Raw genomic sequence first — 16,828 nt, forward strand, 5'->3', positions numbered from 1 at the left:
CCCAAGAGCTCTGGGTGGGTTCCAATCAATGGGTCACCTCCTGTGTGACCAGGAGCCGTCTCCTGCTCTGGGGACATCCCAGAGCATCCCAGGACGGGAGGAACCACGTGTTGGAACTGGGGACCCCTGGTGTGCTGCTTGTGACCCAATGCGGGGGACTCAGTGCCATAAAGTGTAATAGGACTCCTCTGTCCCCCAGACGAGCTGGTCCTTCAGGTGCCGACAAGGGCGCTGCTGGAGGGAGACACAGTGACACTGCGCTGCCGGGGCTGGCGAAACAATCCGGTCACCAGGGTGTCCTTCTACCATGATGGGAAGGAACTGGGGGGGCTCCACGATGGGACCAAGCTGTCCCTGTCCCCCCTGCAGCTGCGCCACAGCGGCCAGTACCGCTGCAAGGGCCGGGTGTTGTCACTATGGAGAGAGTCCAATCTGGTGACAGTGACAGTGCACAGTGAGTGAAAGGATGGAGCCATTGAAGCCCGACATCCTCCAAGGGTTTCCCCACCACTGCCTGAATCCTTCATCCCTCCCTTTACTCTGGCCTGGGTCACCCCAAATTTCCCAAGTCCCTCTTGGTTTCCCCCGGGACTGCCCAGTTCCCCCATGCAGATCCCTCATCCCTCTCTATGTCCTCCCCAGCCCTCCCTGGATTCCTCAACATTTCCAAGGTCCCTGCTCCACCTTCTGGTCTCCCTTCCTTCCCTGGGTCCACGTGTCCATCTCTAAACCTCAAATCATTCCCTGAGTCTCATCAGCCTCTCCCCCTTTCCCCATCCCTGCCTGGGTCTTTCCCTATTTCCACGGGGTCTTGCCATTGTCCCCAGGTCCCAACATGCCTCCCAGGTCCCCTTCTGCTCACTTAGATCCTCTCCACTCCCCTCCAATCCCCCTCTTTACCTTCCCATGTCCCCCATCCCTTCGGGGTCCCTAATCCCTCCTGTGTCCATCCACAGGGGTCCCACCCACCAGGGTGTCCGTGTCAGTACAGCCCCCAGGGGGACAGGTGGCACTCGGGGACAGCCTGGTGCTGAGCTGCGCAGTGGCAGCGGGGACAGGTCCCCTGTCCTTCTCGTGGCTCAGGGAGGGCTCGGGGGCACTGCTGGGCACCGGCCCTTGCCTGCATCTGCGCCATCTTGGAGACAATGACAGCGGCCAGTACCGGTGCCGGGTCAGTGACGGGGACAACATGGCCGAGAGTGACCCCCTGAATATCACCGTCCTGGGTGAGCAGGACCCTCGGGCTGGGAGTGACCCCACCCACGGCACCCCCATCCCACCTTGGCTGATGTCAGCCCTGTCTGTGTCCCCACAGTGCCCGTGGCCAATGCCACCATCACCCCCAGTCCCCTGTCACACCAGGTGCGTGCAGGTGACAACATGACCCTGCGCTGCTCGGTGCAGGTGGGCTCAGCCCCTGTCACCTTCACCTGGCTGCACAACGGGCAGGAGGTGGCCCAGGATCCCCTCCTGGAGCTCAGGGACATCGATGTGGGACATTCTGGCATCTACCAGTGCGTGGCCACCAACCAGCTGGGACAGGATGGGCACCGCATATTCCGGGCACTCAGCCCAGAGATGGCCCTGGAGGTGACACCGCGGGACACAGGGACAAACAGGGACACAGGTGGCGACACAGAGGGTCACCAGGGAGTGCAGAACCCCCGGGATGATGAGTGACCTTGATGTGTCCTCCTCTGTTTCTTGCAGTGGCCGCAGGCATTGGTGGGGCCCTTCTGTTCCTGCTCCTGCTCCTGGGTGTCATTGTTGCCTGGCACCAGTGGCACCGTGTGGGTGGGTGACAATGGGGAACGGGGGTCTCAGGGAGCTGCAGAGGCCCCCAGAGTTGGGGAGCGATAGGGTGGTGCCCACAGCCGCAGAATTGTGACTTTGTCTGGTGGTGCTGTAGAGTCTGGGGAGACACTGGAAGGTCCTGCAGGGATGTTGGGGGTTCTTTCAGGGGCCCTGGTGGTGTTTGAGAGTGTCTCTGTCCCTGCTAGGCTTTGGGTTCTTGAGGCTGAGTTTGTCAGGGGCACTAAAGAGGTTCATGGATTCAGGGACCTCAGGGATGCTTGGGCATCTTGTGGGAAATTGAGGGTCCTGTCAGAGTTCAGGAATCCTGAGAGGGGTCAGGGCCTTGGGGACCCTACAGTCACCCCTCCCTTCTTTCCTTTGCAGCTGACAGGAAGTACCAGGAAAGGTAAGTGAGGGACTCACACAATACTCTCCCATTTTACCCCAACCCCAAGATATCCCATTCCCTCCCACACACCCCCTTTATTCCCTCAGGGCCCCTCCAGATCTCCCAGCCCCCCCAGAGGAGGGAGAGGTGCTGTACACCCACGTCGTGGTCACCAAGAGGGCAGGGGGTGAGTACGAAGCGGGGGACACATTCAGAGGGACACTTCACCCACGAGTGTCACCCCACCCAGATCCCACAGCCCGTGTCTCTCGCAGCATCCTCCCGTGCCACCACCCACCAGGATCCCCAGGTGACCTACACGGAGCTGCAGGGACCCCAGGGGCGACCACAGGAACCCGGTGACATCTACGGGAATGTGCTGTGACAGTGGGGGGTACTGGGGGGCACTAGAGGTCCACACCCACGGGCACCCACTCGTGTGTGCGCTGCCACTAAAAACTGCCCGGCTCCCTCCCCGTGGAGGGACAAAGATCCCAAAGGCCTCAGAGAAGAAGAAGTTCCTAAAACAGAAATGAGAGCGAATAAAACCAACAGCAGTACTCCTTTGCATTCTAGATAATGGCTTCATATCTTTTTTTATTTTGCTGCCCAAAACTGCGCCTCTCTGCTTCCAGCGTTTCTCTTGGCTGCTGCTTCAGGGTGTGGGCACCATCATCACAGAACAGCTTCTCCTCCCAAAGTTATCCTTATCCTCTGCACTTCCACGTGTCTGCCTTGATGTTCACTGGGGAACTTGACACTTTGTGGCTGCTCATTGCTGTGCTCAACAGGGACACAGTTTTGTTTGGACATGAGCTGCCAAAGCAAGACATGCAGCAACTTAAGCCGAGAATAGCAGAGGCTGGGCAGATTCTGTTTTTCACAGAATGTGGGAAAGAGAGTCAGAAAAGTGCAAGGAAATTTCATACTGTTACTTTGCAATCTAATTGCCCTGGGAAACTCAGCAATGGATGGTGCTCTGGTGCTACTGCCAATGCCTTCCATGAGAAAAATTCATTTCAGGAAGGAGCAACATCATCTGACAGAGACCAAGTGTGTCAGCAGTTGCTCCAGGTGCTTCTTCCATCAGCCCCTAAAGGAAGGAGCACAGCCCCTAATGCACGTGGGCTCTGGCTCCTTCTGGCACAGAAGCTCCCCGGGGGCACAGGTCTGTGGGGCAGGAGACGGGCACCAGCGCTGCCAGGGCTCGGGGGGTGGCAGCTCTGCTTGGGCAGGGATTCTGCCCCAGCTGCTGATGTCAGCGCTGCCCGGGCCCCAGGCCTCAGAGCAGCATTGGTGCCTGGGCCCACACATTCCTTGTGCAAGTCACACCCGTGGGTTTAGGATGGCCACGGGCCGGGACGTGTCCTAAGGAGGCCGTGCCAGCTTCCCTGGAAGGCCCCGTGCCCTTCCCAGCGCGGCTGCGTTGGCAGCCCTGGGGGCTCCTTCTGCTGCCCTGAGCCCGCAGAGCAGGGCAGCATTTGCTGATGCTCTGAGCCCTTCCTAAAGATCCTGTGGGGCTGCCTTGGACACCTGGGGCCAGGCATTCCTTCCAGCCTGGGCCACTTTGGCTGGGCTGGGGGCGGCCCCAGGGCAGGCGGCAGTGTGTGCAAGGGCCCTTGGTGACACGGTGCCGCACAGTCACTGTGACATGGAACCGGGTGTCCAAGGACCCTTTGTGACACATGGTGACAAAGGAGCTGGCAGTGACAGGAGAAGGCCACAGTGCTTGGAGCATGCGACGGGACAGGACGGGACAGAGCGGTGCCGTGAGGAGTCCCCGCACAGCGCGCTCGTTCGTGTCCTACCCGGAGCTTATCCGAGGCGATACTCCCAAAGGTGACCTCGTGGAAAGACTGCAGGCCTTGCTGATCTGTGGCCTTGCCGAGGTTCTCTTTTGCAGGAGCCTGCAAGGCCAGACTGTGGGACTTGGTGACTGAGAATTTTTCGGAAGCATCTCCCATCCCTGCCGCAGGCGCCCTCGACTGCAAACCACAATACTTGACAGAAGACTCCTGTCTTTGTGGCAGGAGCCCTTGAGACCGAGTGCAGGACTTGCTATCCTGCAGCCTTCCTGCGGCTTCTCTCTTGAAGGTGGCTCTCAGGCACAACTGCAGGACTTGGTGACTTGGAGCATTTCCAAGGCATCTCTCCTGCAATTGGCCACAAATCCAATCAGAGATATGGAGCAGAGACTGTTGAGAGTGCCAAACTTGGCCTGGGTGGAGGAGGAGGAAGAAGGCCCTGGAGCTGCCCCAGCAGTGGAGGCCGAGGAGGTGGTGCCATTCCATCCACTGCAGGAGGGTGAGTAGCAGAGCTCGGCTGCAGGACTGGTGCCTGCAGTCAGGTTGGCGCCATGGCAAGGCATGGCATGGCATGGCATGGCATGGCATGCCATGCCATGCCGTGCCATGCCGTGCCATGCCGTGCCATGCTATCCCCTGGGGACATGCCCAAGGACAGGACGGAAGAGGGGCCGGGCAGACACCCCACAGTGGCCGTGCTCCATCCCTTGGGCCATGCCAGGGCTCTCCCTGCCTGGGGATCGCAGGGCTGGGCTGTATTCTCCGGCCTCTCCTGCAGCCCCTCAGCTCTGGCTGCGCTCGCTCTTTGCCAGGTGCAGCCCTGGAGCACACACAAGAGCAGGAATCCAGCCGTGGCCGCTTCCGCAGCACAGCGCAGGTATCTGCAGCCACCCCCACCTGGGCTGGGCCTGCTGTCCCTGCTCAGCCCAGCACCGTGTGTGCAGCACTCCATGCAACCTCCCCGGCTTCCTGCCCCTTCCTACATCTCGTTTGCAAATTCACCAAGAGCTTTCAGTAGGAAGACACCAGCACTATGGGCACTGGGTTCAGAGCAAACTCTCAGCTCCTCAAACTTAAGACCAGTGTCACCCTGCTGCATTTGCTCATGGAGAAGGGTGTTTTCAGGCCAGAACAAGCAAGCAGCTTGTGGCCAGGCTTCAATTCCCCCATGAATCACATGGCTTCCCGAGCCACGCCTGCTGGTCCCTGGGTGCCTTTGAGGCCATGGCAGTGCACTGGGAAGGGAAGCACTTTTCTGGGGAAGCTGGAAACTTTGCTCCATCTGGCAGCTTTCCAAGTCCCCTCATGCCTTCTCCAGGTGCACTACCTCCCTGAACTGTCTCCCAGCTCTCTGCCCTCTCACGTCCACAGCTCCTAGGACGGTGTCCGTGCCCTGTGCTGCTGCCTGGGCCCAGCCCGGCACGGCTCTGGGCTCCTGCCGGCCGGCTCCCTGTCACTGCCCTGTGCCTTTCAGGTCCTCGAGTGCCTCCACTTGAAGGAATGCAGTGACAGTGTTCTGGACATCCTGTCAGAGAACTTGCAGAGCGAGCAGAGGGAGAGGCGTCATTTAGCACTCAGAGGCTTCAGAGTGGTGGGCAAGAATGCCTTGATGGTGAGAAGGGGGCAGTAGCTGAAGCTGTGCAGGCAGCAGCGTGGGGCTGGGCAACGCAGTCGCTTGCCCTTGCCTGGGCTTCGGCCGCTGGGGCAGCTGCTCCCAGCTCTCCTGCCTCCCGCTTCAGCTGCCCCAGTGCTTCGGGACAGGCCTTTGGCCTCTGGGCCCTGCAGCAGCAGGGCGGCCTTTCACAAACTTGTGTTCCACACAGGCTGAAAAAATGAGGAGCCTGACTGAAAGGCTGGTGGAGCTCCTGCAGGAAAATGAAAGCAATGTGATCAGGATGACCATTCTTCTACTCAGATATTTGCTGCTGGATAATGGTGCCCCAATACCCACCCCCATCGCCCTGCAGCTGGCTGAAGCGCTCCTGCCACTTTTTGACCATGTAAGGCTCTGTGCCCACAGCCACAGCCACTGGCTGCTGCCCAGACACTTGGTGCCCTGTGGAGATGAAGGCCTGTGCTCTGGGGGCCTGAAGCAGCTGATGCTGAGGTCTTTCGCCTTTTCTTTCATTCAGGATGATAGCCAGGTGCAGCTGAGCTCCATGTGTGTCTTCCAAGAGATGTTGGAGTTATTAACAGAAGATGGAAGAAAGGCCTTGAAGTGCCACGTGCGCCAGAGCCTGGTCCCACTCTCCTTCCACTGCCACGATGGGAATAAGATTGTTGCTGAGGTAAGCACTTGTGGCCAGCTGCTGCCCCTGGGAGGGGGCTGGGCTGCCTCCTGCCCGAGCACCTTGCAGGCTGCAGCCTCGTCCTGGCTGTGGCACTGGGATGCTCCTGTGCCCTGGCCGGTGGGGCCATCTGTGCCTCTGTGGTGCTCTCCAGGCCTCTCGAGAAACGCTGCATTCTGCAGCCAGATTCCTGAAAAGGAGGGATATTGAACAAATGCTCCAGGTGGATCAGACATGGAGGTTCGGCGAGGGCCTGGTAAGAGCCGCCGCAAATCCCCAGCCTCAGCCCGGAGAAGGCCCCTGAGGGCGGTGCTCAGTGTGTGGGCTGGCAGCTGTGCCCCTGCCCGCTGCTGCAGCCACAGGCCGTGCGGGCTCTTCTCCAGGCTCCCGTGGGCCCCAGCCGGGTGTCCATGGAGCCCCGGCCCCGGTGGGCTGCCGGGCGGCACCGCGGCTTCCCAGGCAGCAGCCGGCCCTCTGCCCCCTGCCCTCGGGAGCCCTTGGCCAGTGGCTGCTGGCCGCGCCTCAGGGCTGCACGGGCAGGGGAGGCCGGGGCTGGGCGCAGGCAGCGCCCGGCCCAGGGGCTGAGCCCGTGCCAACCCTTCCCTCCTGCCGCTCTCTGCAGCTGGCACAGGACAGGAGCAGAGCGGCTGAGCACCTGCGCCAGGCCTTGCGCTACCTGCGGAGCCCACAGGAGCCCCTGCGAGAGGCGGCCGTCCGGTTCATGGGTGAGTCACGAGCCCGGGCTCCTCCCCGGCCCAGCCCGCCGCAGCTCGGCCCCAGCCCCGCCTGCTGCCCCGGCAGCGCCAGCCGTGCCCGGCACCGTGGAGCCCCGCCTGGCCCGGGCATTGCTGCTGCCGCCCTCTGGCAGCCGTGCCCTGGGGCGGCAGCGTGCGGCAAGGGCCGGGCTGAGCCCTGCCGGGCCAGCAGCCCGTGTGGCCACGGTGCCGGCAGCGCCGCTGGCAGGGAGCTGTGCCGCTGGGGCCGTGACAGGCTCTGTGTTCACAGGCATGGCCGGGCGGCACCTGAGGGGGCAGCAGCAAGAGCTGCAGCTGATCTGCACTGGTGAGTGAGGGCAGCGGGCAGACAGCGGGGGCTGCCGGGGGGAGTTGCAAGCCCTGGCCTGGCTGCGGAGGGCTCTGCTCCCGTGGGCAGAGCACACAGACATATCAGGGCCACATGGGGGATTTGTGGCCAGCAACTTTGGGCTGATCCCCTTGCTCCCTGCTCCCTCCTGGCCATGGCAACAGCCGGCTGGGATGGCCCTTGCAGGGGTCTCTCCTCGGCTTCCCGCAGATGCGGGATATGATCGTGGCTCTGTTCCTCTTTCTTGCAGCCCTGGAAGAAATGGCATGTGACAGCAGTCCTGCCATCAGAAATCTGTCAGCTGAAGCTGGGTTCGTTCTGCGGGCTGTACAGAGGGCTCCCTACTCCAGGTGGCGTAAGCTGCGAGATGAGTTCCGCAGTGCATGGAAGAAACGGCCTCGCCTGTGCCACAGAGCCTTGCTGTTCTGCTGGAACTCTGTGTAAAGTTGATCTGGAAGAGTCTTGTCTGCTGGGGCCACTTGAGCCAGCAGGGATTTTCTTTTTATTCAAGATTTTTGTGTTCATATCTTAATTTTTCTATTGTATGTAAATAAAAATATGTATAGTAGACAGACTCCCAGGATCTTTTCCTTGCGAGGATCGGCAGGGCTTAGGGGAGGAGGATGAAAAGGGTGCTTGCACTCAGCCAACTGCCCAGGCGTGCAGTGCTGCAGGGGAAATGGCCAGAAGCCCCTTGGCCTTTGGTGGTTCTGATGAAGCCTTTGTGCTGCCCACAGAGCGTCTGGGCAGGGGCCGCAGCTGCGGGGATCCCTGTGAGAGCAGAGCCCAGAGATGGCCACAAGCCCTGTGCCAGGCAGAAAGCGCCAGCCGTGTCCTCCTGCCCATGTGCTGCTGGCTGCAGTGCTGAGGGCTCCCAGATGCCTCTGGACAGGGCTGCTCTGGAGCTGCTGTGGGGCTGCCGCGCTGCTGCCGGGCACCTCGGCCAGGCTGGGGGAGACCCTGAGGGGCTGGGGCACTGGCAAGCCCTGAGCAATGGGCTGTCAGAGGGCACAAACAGCCCCCAGGCAGCCACCTTGATCCTGACAGAGTTGACTTGCAACACACATCCTGGTCACTCTGGAACTGACAGCATCGGTGTTGTTGGAAACTGAAATGCAGGGGCTTCTCAGATCTTTGGGCCTGTTAGCCAAGGCCTAGAGTTAAACACAGGATTTGAGCTGAGACCTTGGAAAGGGCTTCCAAATTTAGGCGCACAAGCGAGATTGCAGATTTATAATATAAAGCACAGGCATATTAAGCTAATTGGAGTAAAGTTTCACCTTCTAGAATTTAAGATGTAGAAAAAAATAAAAGCTTTAAATATAAACACTAAGGTGAAAATGCACTGCTTTGTGTTTCTATGTCACAAACTCATGATTAGCTAAGAAAGCTTACACTGTAGCATGAGTCCACAAGATGAAATATTGAAGGATTGGGTCAGAAACATACATATCCTTGTTGGCAATGTTTTATTGGCCAAGAAATACTTAAAAGGTCTTTAAACTAAGTCTTGTGACCTTCTGAGTCTTGTAGTGGAGATGTGACCCAAACTCACCCTTCCTATCTATGTAGAAGATAAGAAAAAGAAATGTCATCATCTAAAACACTCAGAGGTCCGGTCTCTCGCTCGTTCCTAACCCCTTCAAATGCTCCTAAGTGTGATTTAGCTGGAAATAGATGACAAGGACTATTAATGCTGGCTCTTTGACTCCAAAGCAGCTGCTTTAGAAGCTTTCACATAACCCTGTGTGAAATAAACAGGGCCAGGAGACTTCTTCTCCTTTTTAATGCCTTTATTAAAATTGATCAGCTCAGGATTGGGCGGCTCGGCAGGGCTGCGTCGCGTCTCCCAGGGCGACTCAGAGGAGGAGAATATGCGCAGCTTTGTCCGCTTGGGGCAGAGCTGGGGGATCCAGTCCTCGTGGGAGCCTTTAGGGCGTGATGTCCCCGTCAGATCTTGCTTTCTCAGCGTTCAGTCTTGCCTGGTCCCGGCGTTGGGACGACTCTCTGCTCAGGACGAGAGGGGCTCCGCACCTCTGCAGGCTCAGCACTTGGCTCCTCACGTCCAGACATCACTTTAGTCTCTCAATTCTTATTTGGCTCGTTGTTTTTGGGGTTTTCCCTGTGGGTTTGGAGTCGGGGTCCCACAAAGCATTCTGATCTTTGGAGTCACTTTGCATAACCCCCCCCCCTCCAGGTCTCTTCTCTTCACTGTTCTGGGAAAGGTACAACTTAGCCTCGGGCAAGGCTCTGCTGATACAAAGGGAGCGATAAGCCACAACGACCCGTTATTACGATAACAAAGCACTAAGAACCCTGGCAGAGACAGATCTGGCTGCATCCCTGGAACTCTTTCTCACAAAAAAAATATTAACCGAATTTATGTTCATAACAGTCCCCCCTCTTTTTCTTTTATCGAGCTTAAATTCTTAAGCTCGCATCAACTCACAATTTTTTGTTTTGAATCTACTATAAATCTCTTGTGCACTTTGGTAATCATGGTTACTTAACCTTGTTACTTTTCTTGGTTTCTTCAGGTTGGTTTGTACAGCCAATACTGTTTTACTAAAACAGATAAATAAGCATAGTAAAAAGAGCAATCCTCCAAGTCTACACACAGTGAGAAAAACTACCTTTTCCCATACATTTCTTCTGAAAATTTCCAAGTTGTCCCACCCACTGGGATCAAGTGTAGGAGTTTGATCTTGATCATTTGCACATGCTAATCTTTTTATTTCGTTTGAAATGTCTCTAATAATTGAATTCTTTATTTTTAATACTGCCTAGAGCCGGATGACTTTGTTCAACACAGATATTGGGGTCCGAACTTGGCTTTTACAATTTTGGATTTTCTCAATTTCTATTTCACTTTCCCGGTTTCTTTTAATTTCTCCCAAATCATTATATATAGGAACTCCCAAACTTGATCCAGTTTCTTTGGGTAATAAGAAAATTGGTTTTATCACTCTAGCAATGCAGTTGCCAGATGAGATTAAACTTAGGGGTTTAGAGCTCCCCTGAAATGTGTTCCAAAAGGGGTTTATCTCTTTTCCAGTACACTCATATAAATACTTGTAACAAACAAATTTTCTTCCCATTTTCACCATTTCTTTGCTTTTTACTAGATCTGCTGAGCTTGTCTCAGCAGCATCACATTCAAAGCACAACCAGGTTTCTCTTATAGGGCACTCTCCTAGGAGTGGCTGCCTAAAAGTGGCAGTATTGTGTGCTATCCAATACACTCTTATTTTTCTGACAAAGGACCAATTGGGAGGGGTTAACACAATCAGGGTTAGAACTGATGTGGACTCTCGACAAGGAGCTCACTTCTTCCTCATAGAGGGGTAGCATTCATTGCACAGCTCAGCTGGGCTTCCCAGAGCACCACCAGCAATCAGAGCTATCATTACTACCCTTCCCAAGAGTCCGGTATGGGTCATCTTGCACAGCCTGCCCACCCGGCCTTGCCTCTTGGGGAATTTTTTACTGAGAAGAAGCTTCCAAGCTCTTTAGAGTCTCTTCTACCTGCTTCTCTGGTTAAGCCTCTCTTGGTCTGTTCCCTACAAATTTTAGTTTCCCCCCACAAGGGAGTGTTCTGTAGAGGATTAACCTGGAGTCTTTAGAAATATATTGGGGATCTTAAGCAGAATTACTTATTTACAGCCTTAAACTTTTTACCAACATAGTTTACACAGAACAGTTTTGAAGCATTTTAAGCAATGTTAGAACTCTGATACCAATTTTCCCCATACAGTTCAGTCTTTTTGACTCTTCCTCTTGAGAGTCAACTTTAAATCACAGTATACTCAGGTGAATTAACTTGTGATGTGGATGAATCCTTATCCAGTGCCCAGAGGTGAGTGGTGTGGACTCTGGCCCAATGCCAGAGGGAAAAACTGGGACTCTGGCCCAATGCCAGAAGGAGAATGGGGTGCAGTCCGGACCAATGCCAGAGTGCTAGAGGGAAAAAACTCATGTTGAATCCTTGTCCAATGCCAGGGGGTGAGAGTGATGTGAGTCTAACCGTCTTAGTAATGAAGAATACCTGAAACGGGCTTTCAAACACAGGCATTAATGGTCTGCTGTTAATGATTTTATCAAAACTCATCTTTTCTGTTTAGTGTTATCAGTAATTTCTCTTTTTCTATAGCTAGTGTGTTTCTCTCATCAACTTCTACATACTCTGTATTTTGCAAGGAGTTGTATTTCTCAGCTAACTTAACTCCTAAAAGTACTTTTATTCTCTTATTTTTCTGTGTATTTAATTCACTGGTTTTCTGTTCTATTTTTCAAGATCTTATTTATTTATCCCTTGCTTCTGTTTTTTACTTTCACTTACAGCTTAAATACTTCTTTCAACCCCTTACACTTATTTTTTTTTTTCCTTACACCATTCTTTTACACAATACACTTCCTTCTAAGGAGATGTGGTAAAACTTATAATGCACAATCTACACTACTTCTATTCTAACTCGTCTATATTCACTCTCTCATTTCTCATTCACTTTCACACATTCCTCCACACCTTTAAGACACAAACTTATTGCTAGAAAATCATGGGTGCCTATAGCCCCCCCCTCACCTTGGGGTTGGCCCACAGGTCTCAGTATCTCTGGGCCTCTTGGAAGGGCCCAGACTCTGGTTGCCTCTGGTGCACATTCACCTGTGAGGCTGTCTGCGTGTCACTCACACTCTTACAGCTACAGCTCCCTCACCCATCTCAGGAGCATTAGTCTCGTTTGCAGGTCACACACACACACACTTTGGTCACAGCCCCCACCCGCCCGGGGGACACAAGCCTGGTTTGCAGGTCACACACACACTTCCACTGCCCCCTTCCCACCTTCCCGGGAAGTTGAGACTGACTTTTCTTGTGACTCACTCTCACACACACAACAAGACAACAATAAGGTACCTTTTACTTTCACACCACTTATTACAAGTGAAGTATTACTGGCCAGTTTTGGTGCTATTGGATATCCTTTCTACCTGGCTGTTTTTTGTCCAACTTCAGATGTTACTTTGTTGAGACAGGACTTATCTGCTCCTGTATCAACCAAAAATTCTAATTCCTCATTTAGGGGTCCTACCTCAAAGTTTAACAAGGGCTCTTCTAGATGTTGCATCAGGGCCCCTAAAGTGTAAAGCCCCTGACCCTCTACTTGTCACCTCTAAGGATCGTCCCTAAATTATCTTGTTCCCTGGCTATTGCCACATCGAGACTGAGCTTTCTACAAAACCTCCTGGTGTGTCCTGCCTTTCCACAGTAATAGCAATATCGTTCTCTCAAAGGAACTTGAGGTGTCTCTATCCCTTTTGCACCTGACAGTACAAGAGGCCTGTCTCTGCCTCCTCCTGGTGGTGGACCTGCCCACCCTGCACTTTCTCTAGCTACAGCAACCATGATCTTAGATTTGGCCTTTGCTTTTTCTTTCTCCCTCCTTAAATACACCTTCAATGCCTCTCTTAATAATTCATTTATGTCCTTCTCTTGCCAATCTTCCATCTTTTCCAGTTTCCTCCTTATATCAGGCCAAGATTTGGTAACAAATTGGACTTTTAGTAGCATTTGACCTTCTGAGGTGTCTGGGTCTATTCTAGAGTACAACTGGAAATTCCGCTTTAGGCGGTTAAGCCAAGCAGCAGGAGCTTCATCTTTCTCTTGTGTACCCTCAAATGCCAATTGGGTGTTAGTTCCTTTGGGAACTGACTCTTTGATTCCCCGTATTATCAAAGACCTATATTCCATCATGGCCTTCCTCCCCTCCTCCTGGTTCGGGTTCCAGCTGGGATCCGTTAGTGGCAATTTCTGTTCGCCTGATGGCACCTGGGGTCCTGGACGGTTATCTTTCTCCCAAATTCTTATGCCAGCCACCCTAATCATCTGAACCTCTTCTGGGGAAAATAATATACTCAGGATGGAATTCACCTCCCCCCAAGTGTAGATATTTGGACCTTGAAATTGATCCACTTGGTTGGCTATGCCCACTGGGTCCTCAGCTAAATGTCCCAACTCTTTCTTTAATCCTCTCACCTCAGAAGCAGTTAGGGGAGCATTCACAAAGCCAACACCTCCCGCTACTCCTCCCATAGGAACTTCTCTGAGGGGAAAGAGTCTCTCTGCCTTGGAGGTCTTGGATCTGGTACTACAGTACGGCCCATCTTCCGATGCCAAACTACTTTGAGGGATATCTGGGTTACCCTGAACTTTCTGCCCATCAGCAGGTGTATTTGCTGATAGCTGTTTATTGGGCGAGGAGACATTTGTGCCCCAACTAGGAGGAGGTAAAGGGACAGCAATAGGAGGGGGAGAAGAGCCTGAGTGGATATTAAGTGCAGCTGGAGAAGGGGTGGAGAATGCAGCAGGTGGAGTAGGCACTTGGGGTGGTGCAGAAGGAACTGGAGGGGATACTGGGTTTATCATAGCGGAAACTGAAGAGCTAGAAGGAGGAGTCTGAGCAGGTGGTAATGAGATGGCAGCCGGGGGAAGAACCGGACCTGCCATTTGAGGTGCTTGAAGAAGAGGATTATAAGGTGGAGGGGCAGAAGGAGGCAGATAATCCAGGGGATCCCATCTTTTACTAGTCCTATCATCCCCTCCTTCATTCCCCTCTTTCTCCCTCTGTACCTTACAAATTCGCACCCCTTCATCCCCAACAGCGCTCTTTAACCAGCAAGCTACATACAATAATTGCTCAGGATCAGTATCTCCTTGAGCTGTCAGATAATTATTTAATTGTTGGCACATCCACTTATCCTTTGTCCCACACCAAGGCCATCCTCCTTGCAACTCTTATTCTGGCCACACTTCCATACAATAATGGATCATTTTCCCTTTATCTAATCCCTCCGTGGCCTCTATAGAATCCCATTTTACTAACAGTTCTCCTAAGGGACTACTGGGATGTATATACCTCAGTCTCTTACCGGTCTTTTTACTATTACACCCTCCCATTTTACAGGTCTCAACAGTAAAAAGCCCCAAAGGTGCCTTTACTGATCAGTAATTTCAAAAAGAACCTTCTTTGAGGAGCTTCAGTCTCCTCCACTGAACTTCAAATTTCTGCCTGATGCTCAGGACTTTATACTGAAACAACTGCCCGATCTCTAGATTGCCCAACTTTCCCCACGTCAGGTCTTACATCTATCGGGACTTGAACACACAAAACCTCGGTCTAAGAATCCGGGTCGTGCCTGACTCCCTCAGTCAGGAAAAACAACTGCCTGATTTTTAGTTTGCCTAACCCGCCAACTTTTAGGCTTCACCCTATCAGGACTTAAAAGCAAACCACAGCCTCCTTCACTGGGGTTTGTGCCTGACTCCTGTGCCAGGACTTACTTTTGCCTGCAGGGCTTGTGAGCTACCCGAACCCTTCTCGGGACTGACAAATCTTACGCGAATCCTTCTCGAGACTTACAAATGCTACCCGAATCCTTCTCGGGACTGACAAATCTGCCTGACTTCCCTTTGTCAGGACTTACTTTGGGGTGCCTGCCACTCATACAAATATTCCCTCCGCACACCCGGAGGGGACGGGGGGGGGAGGCCTTTATTCCCTCTTGGGAGACGGTTCTATCACACTAATTCTAAGCACTGCCCCCTGTTCCTGGCCGGGTTTCTCGCGAAAAGCCGGAAACCCAGTACTGAGGGGTCCGCTCTCTCTTCGAAGGTCCGGCTACCGGCCTTTGTCTCACTCACACACACATGTGCACATCTCCCGCTCCCGCCACCGGATTTCTCACCAGTCCAGTGCTCCGGTGCTCCTCTGCGTCGCTGGTCCTGAGCCGATCCCTCTGGTCCTGGTAGCCAGCTGTCCTGAAGTCCAAGATGGCCAGTCTTGAGTCTTCTTGTGCCGCGGCTATCCCGGACAAGTTCCCAGCTGAAATAAACATGGCCAGGAGACTTCTTCTCCTTTTTAATGCCTTTATTAAAAGTGATCAGCTCAGGATTGGGCAGCTCGGCAGGGCTGCAGTCCCCATCGTGTCTCCCAGGGCGACTCAGAGGAGGAGGATATGCGCAGCTCTGTCCGCTAGGGGCAGAGCCGGGGGATCCGGTCCTCGTGGGAGCCTTTAGGGCGTGATGTCCCCGTCAGATCTTGGTCCTCAGCCTCGTTGGCCCAGTCTCACCGCCGGGGACGACTCCCATGGTCAGGGCGAGAGGGACTCTGCATCTCTGCAGGCTCAGCAATCGGCTCCTCACGCCCAGACATTACTTCAGTCTCTCAACTCTTATTTGGCTCGTTGTTTTTGGGGTTTTCTCTGTGCGTTTGGAGTCGGGGTCCCACACAGCATGCTGGTCTTGGAGTCACTTTGCATAACCCCCCCCACCCTCTCAAGTGTCTTCACTGTGCTGGGAAAAGAACACCTTAGCCTCGGGGAAGGGCCATTACCTTGCCCTAGCCAGGGCTTTTACTAATACAAAAGCAACCATTAAGTACAATAACCCGTGATTACAATAACAAAACACTCAGAACTTTGGCTGGGACACTGATCTGGCTGCCTTTTTGTAACTTTTTCTCACAAAAAAATATTACCCGAATTTTTGTTCATAACAGTCACAGATGTAACAAAACGGGCCAGTGTGCTGGCCAAAGGCAGTGTGCTCTGGAGATGATGAATGAAGAGTCTTCCCATCTTTCAAAGCACATTGAGAAAAACAACAATCCCTTCTTTTTAAATTTTAACAGTTTAGTAGCAATAAAATGGTTATTAAGATAGTAATAGAAGTTAGAATAATAAGAATTTGGACAATCAGAGTTAGAACAGTAAAGGACAATAAAAACAAAGACATACGGACAGTCCTGGTGCCTCCTGGGCAATTATGCCCCGAAAGCACACACACTAGCAAAGGATTAGCACTTAAAAGCAATAGCCTGTTGCATATTTATATATCTCATACATGATGCATAAATTCTTTTTAAACAAAAGGTGTTCTCTGCTTATTGTCAAGTTCTCCCCCTTAATCCTATTGGCTCCTCAAAGTCGGGAAGGAGGTGGAAGAAAGTTGGTCTTTTCCAATAAGGATGCAAGAATTCTTCCCTTGGGGTTTTTGGTGTCCTGTTGCTGTCATCTCTGGGCAAAGAATTTCTTGATTACCACATCCCTTTCCTGAGCAAGTTAAAAAAGTATCTTACATCGCATAGCTCCTGTTTTACATAAAGTTATAACCTAAAACTATATTTACCACTGAAATAATTACCAATATAGCCAGACGGGACGTACATGAGCTTGTCTGGACTTTGCTGCTTGACCAAATAGCGGCAACTGTGGAATTTTACCCCAGAGACACTTTTGGCTAGCTGGATGCTGCAGCTGGGCACTTGGAGGCAAGTCCAGGCATGCAGGAGCTCAGGTTTACCTTTGGAGGAGAAGCTTTAAGGCAAGGTGAAGGAAAGGAGTCGGTTCTGATGGAGGGTTTTTATCCAGAGCTTTATTCCTGGCCTCTGAATCCAGCAATGGCTCCAGGAGAA

This window comes from Zonotrichia albicollis, chromosome 26 (genome assembly GCF_047830755.1).
Source record: "Zonotrichia albicollis isolate bZonAlb1 chromosome 26, bZonAlb1.hap1, whole genome shotgun sequence".
Lineage (NCBI taxonomy): Eukaryota > Metazoa > Chordata > Aves > Passeriformes > Passerellidae > Zonotrichia > Zonotrichia albicollis.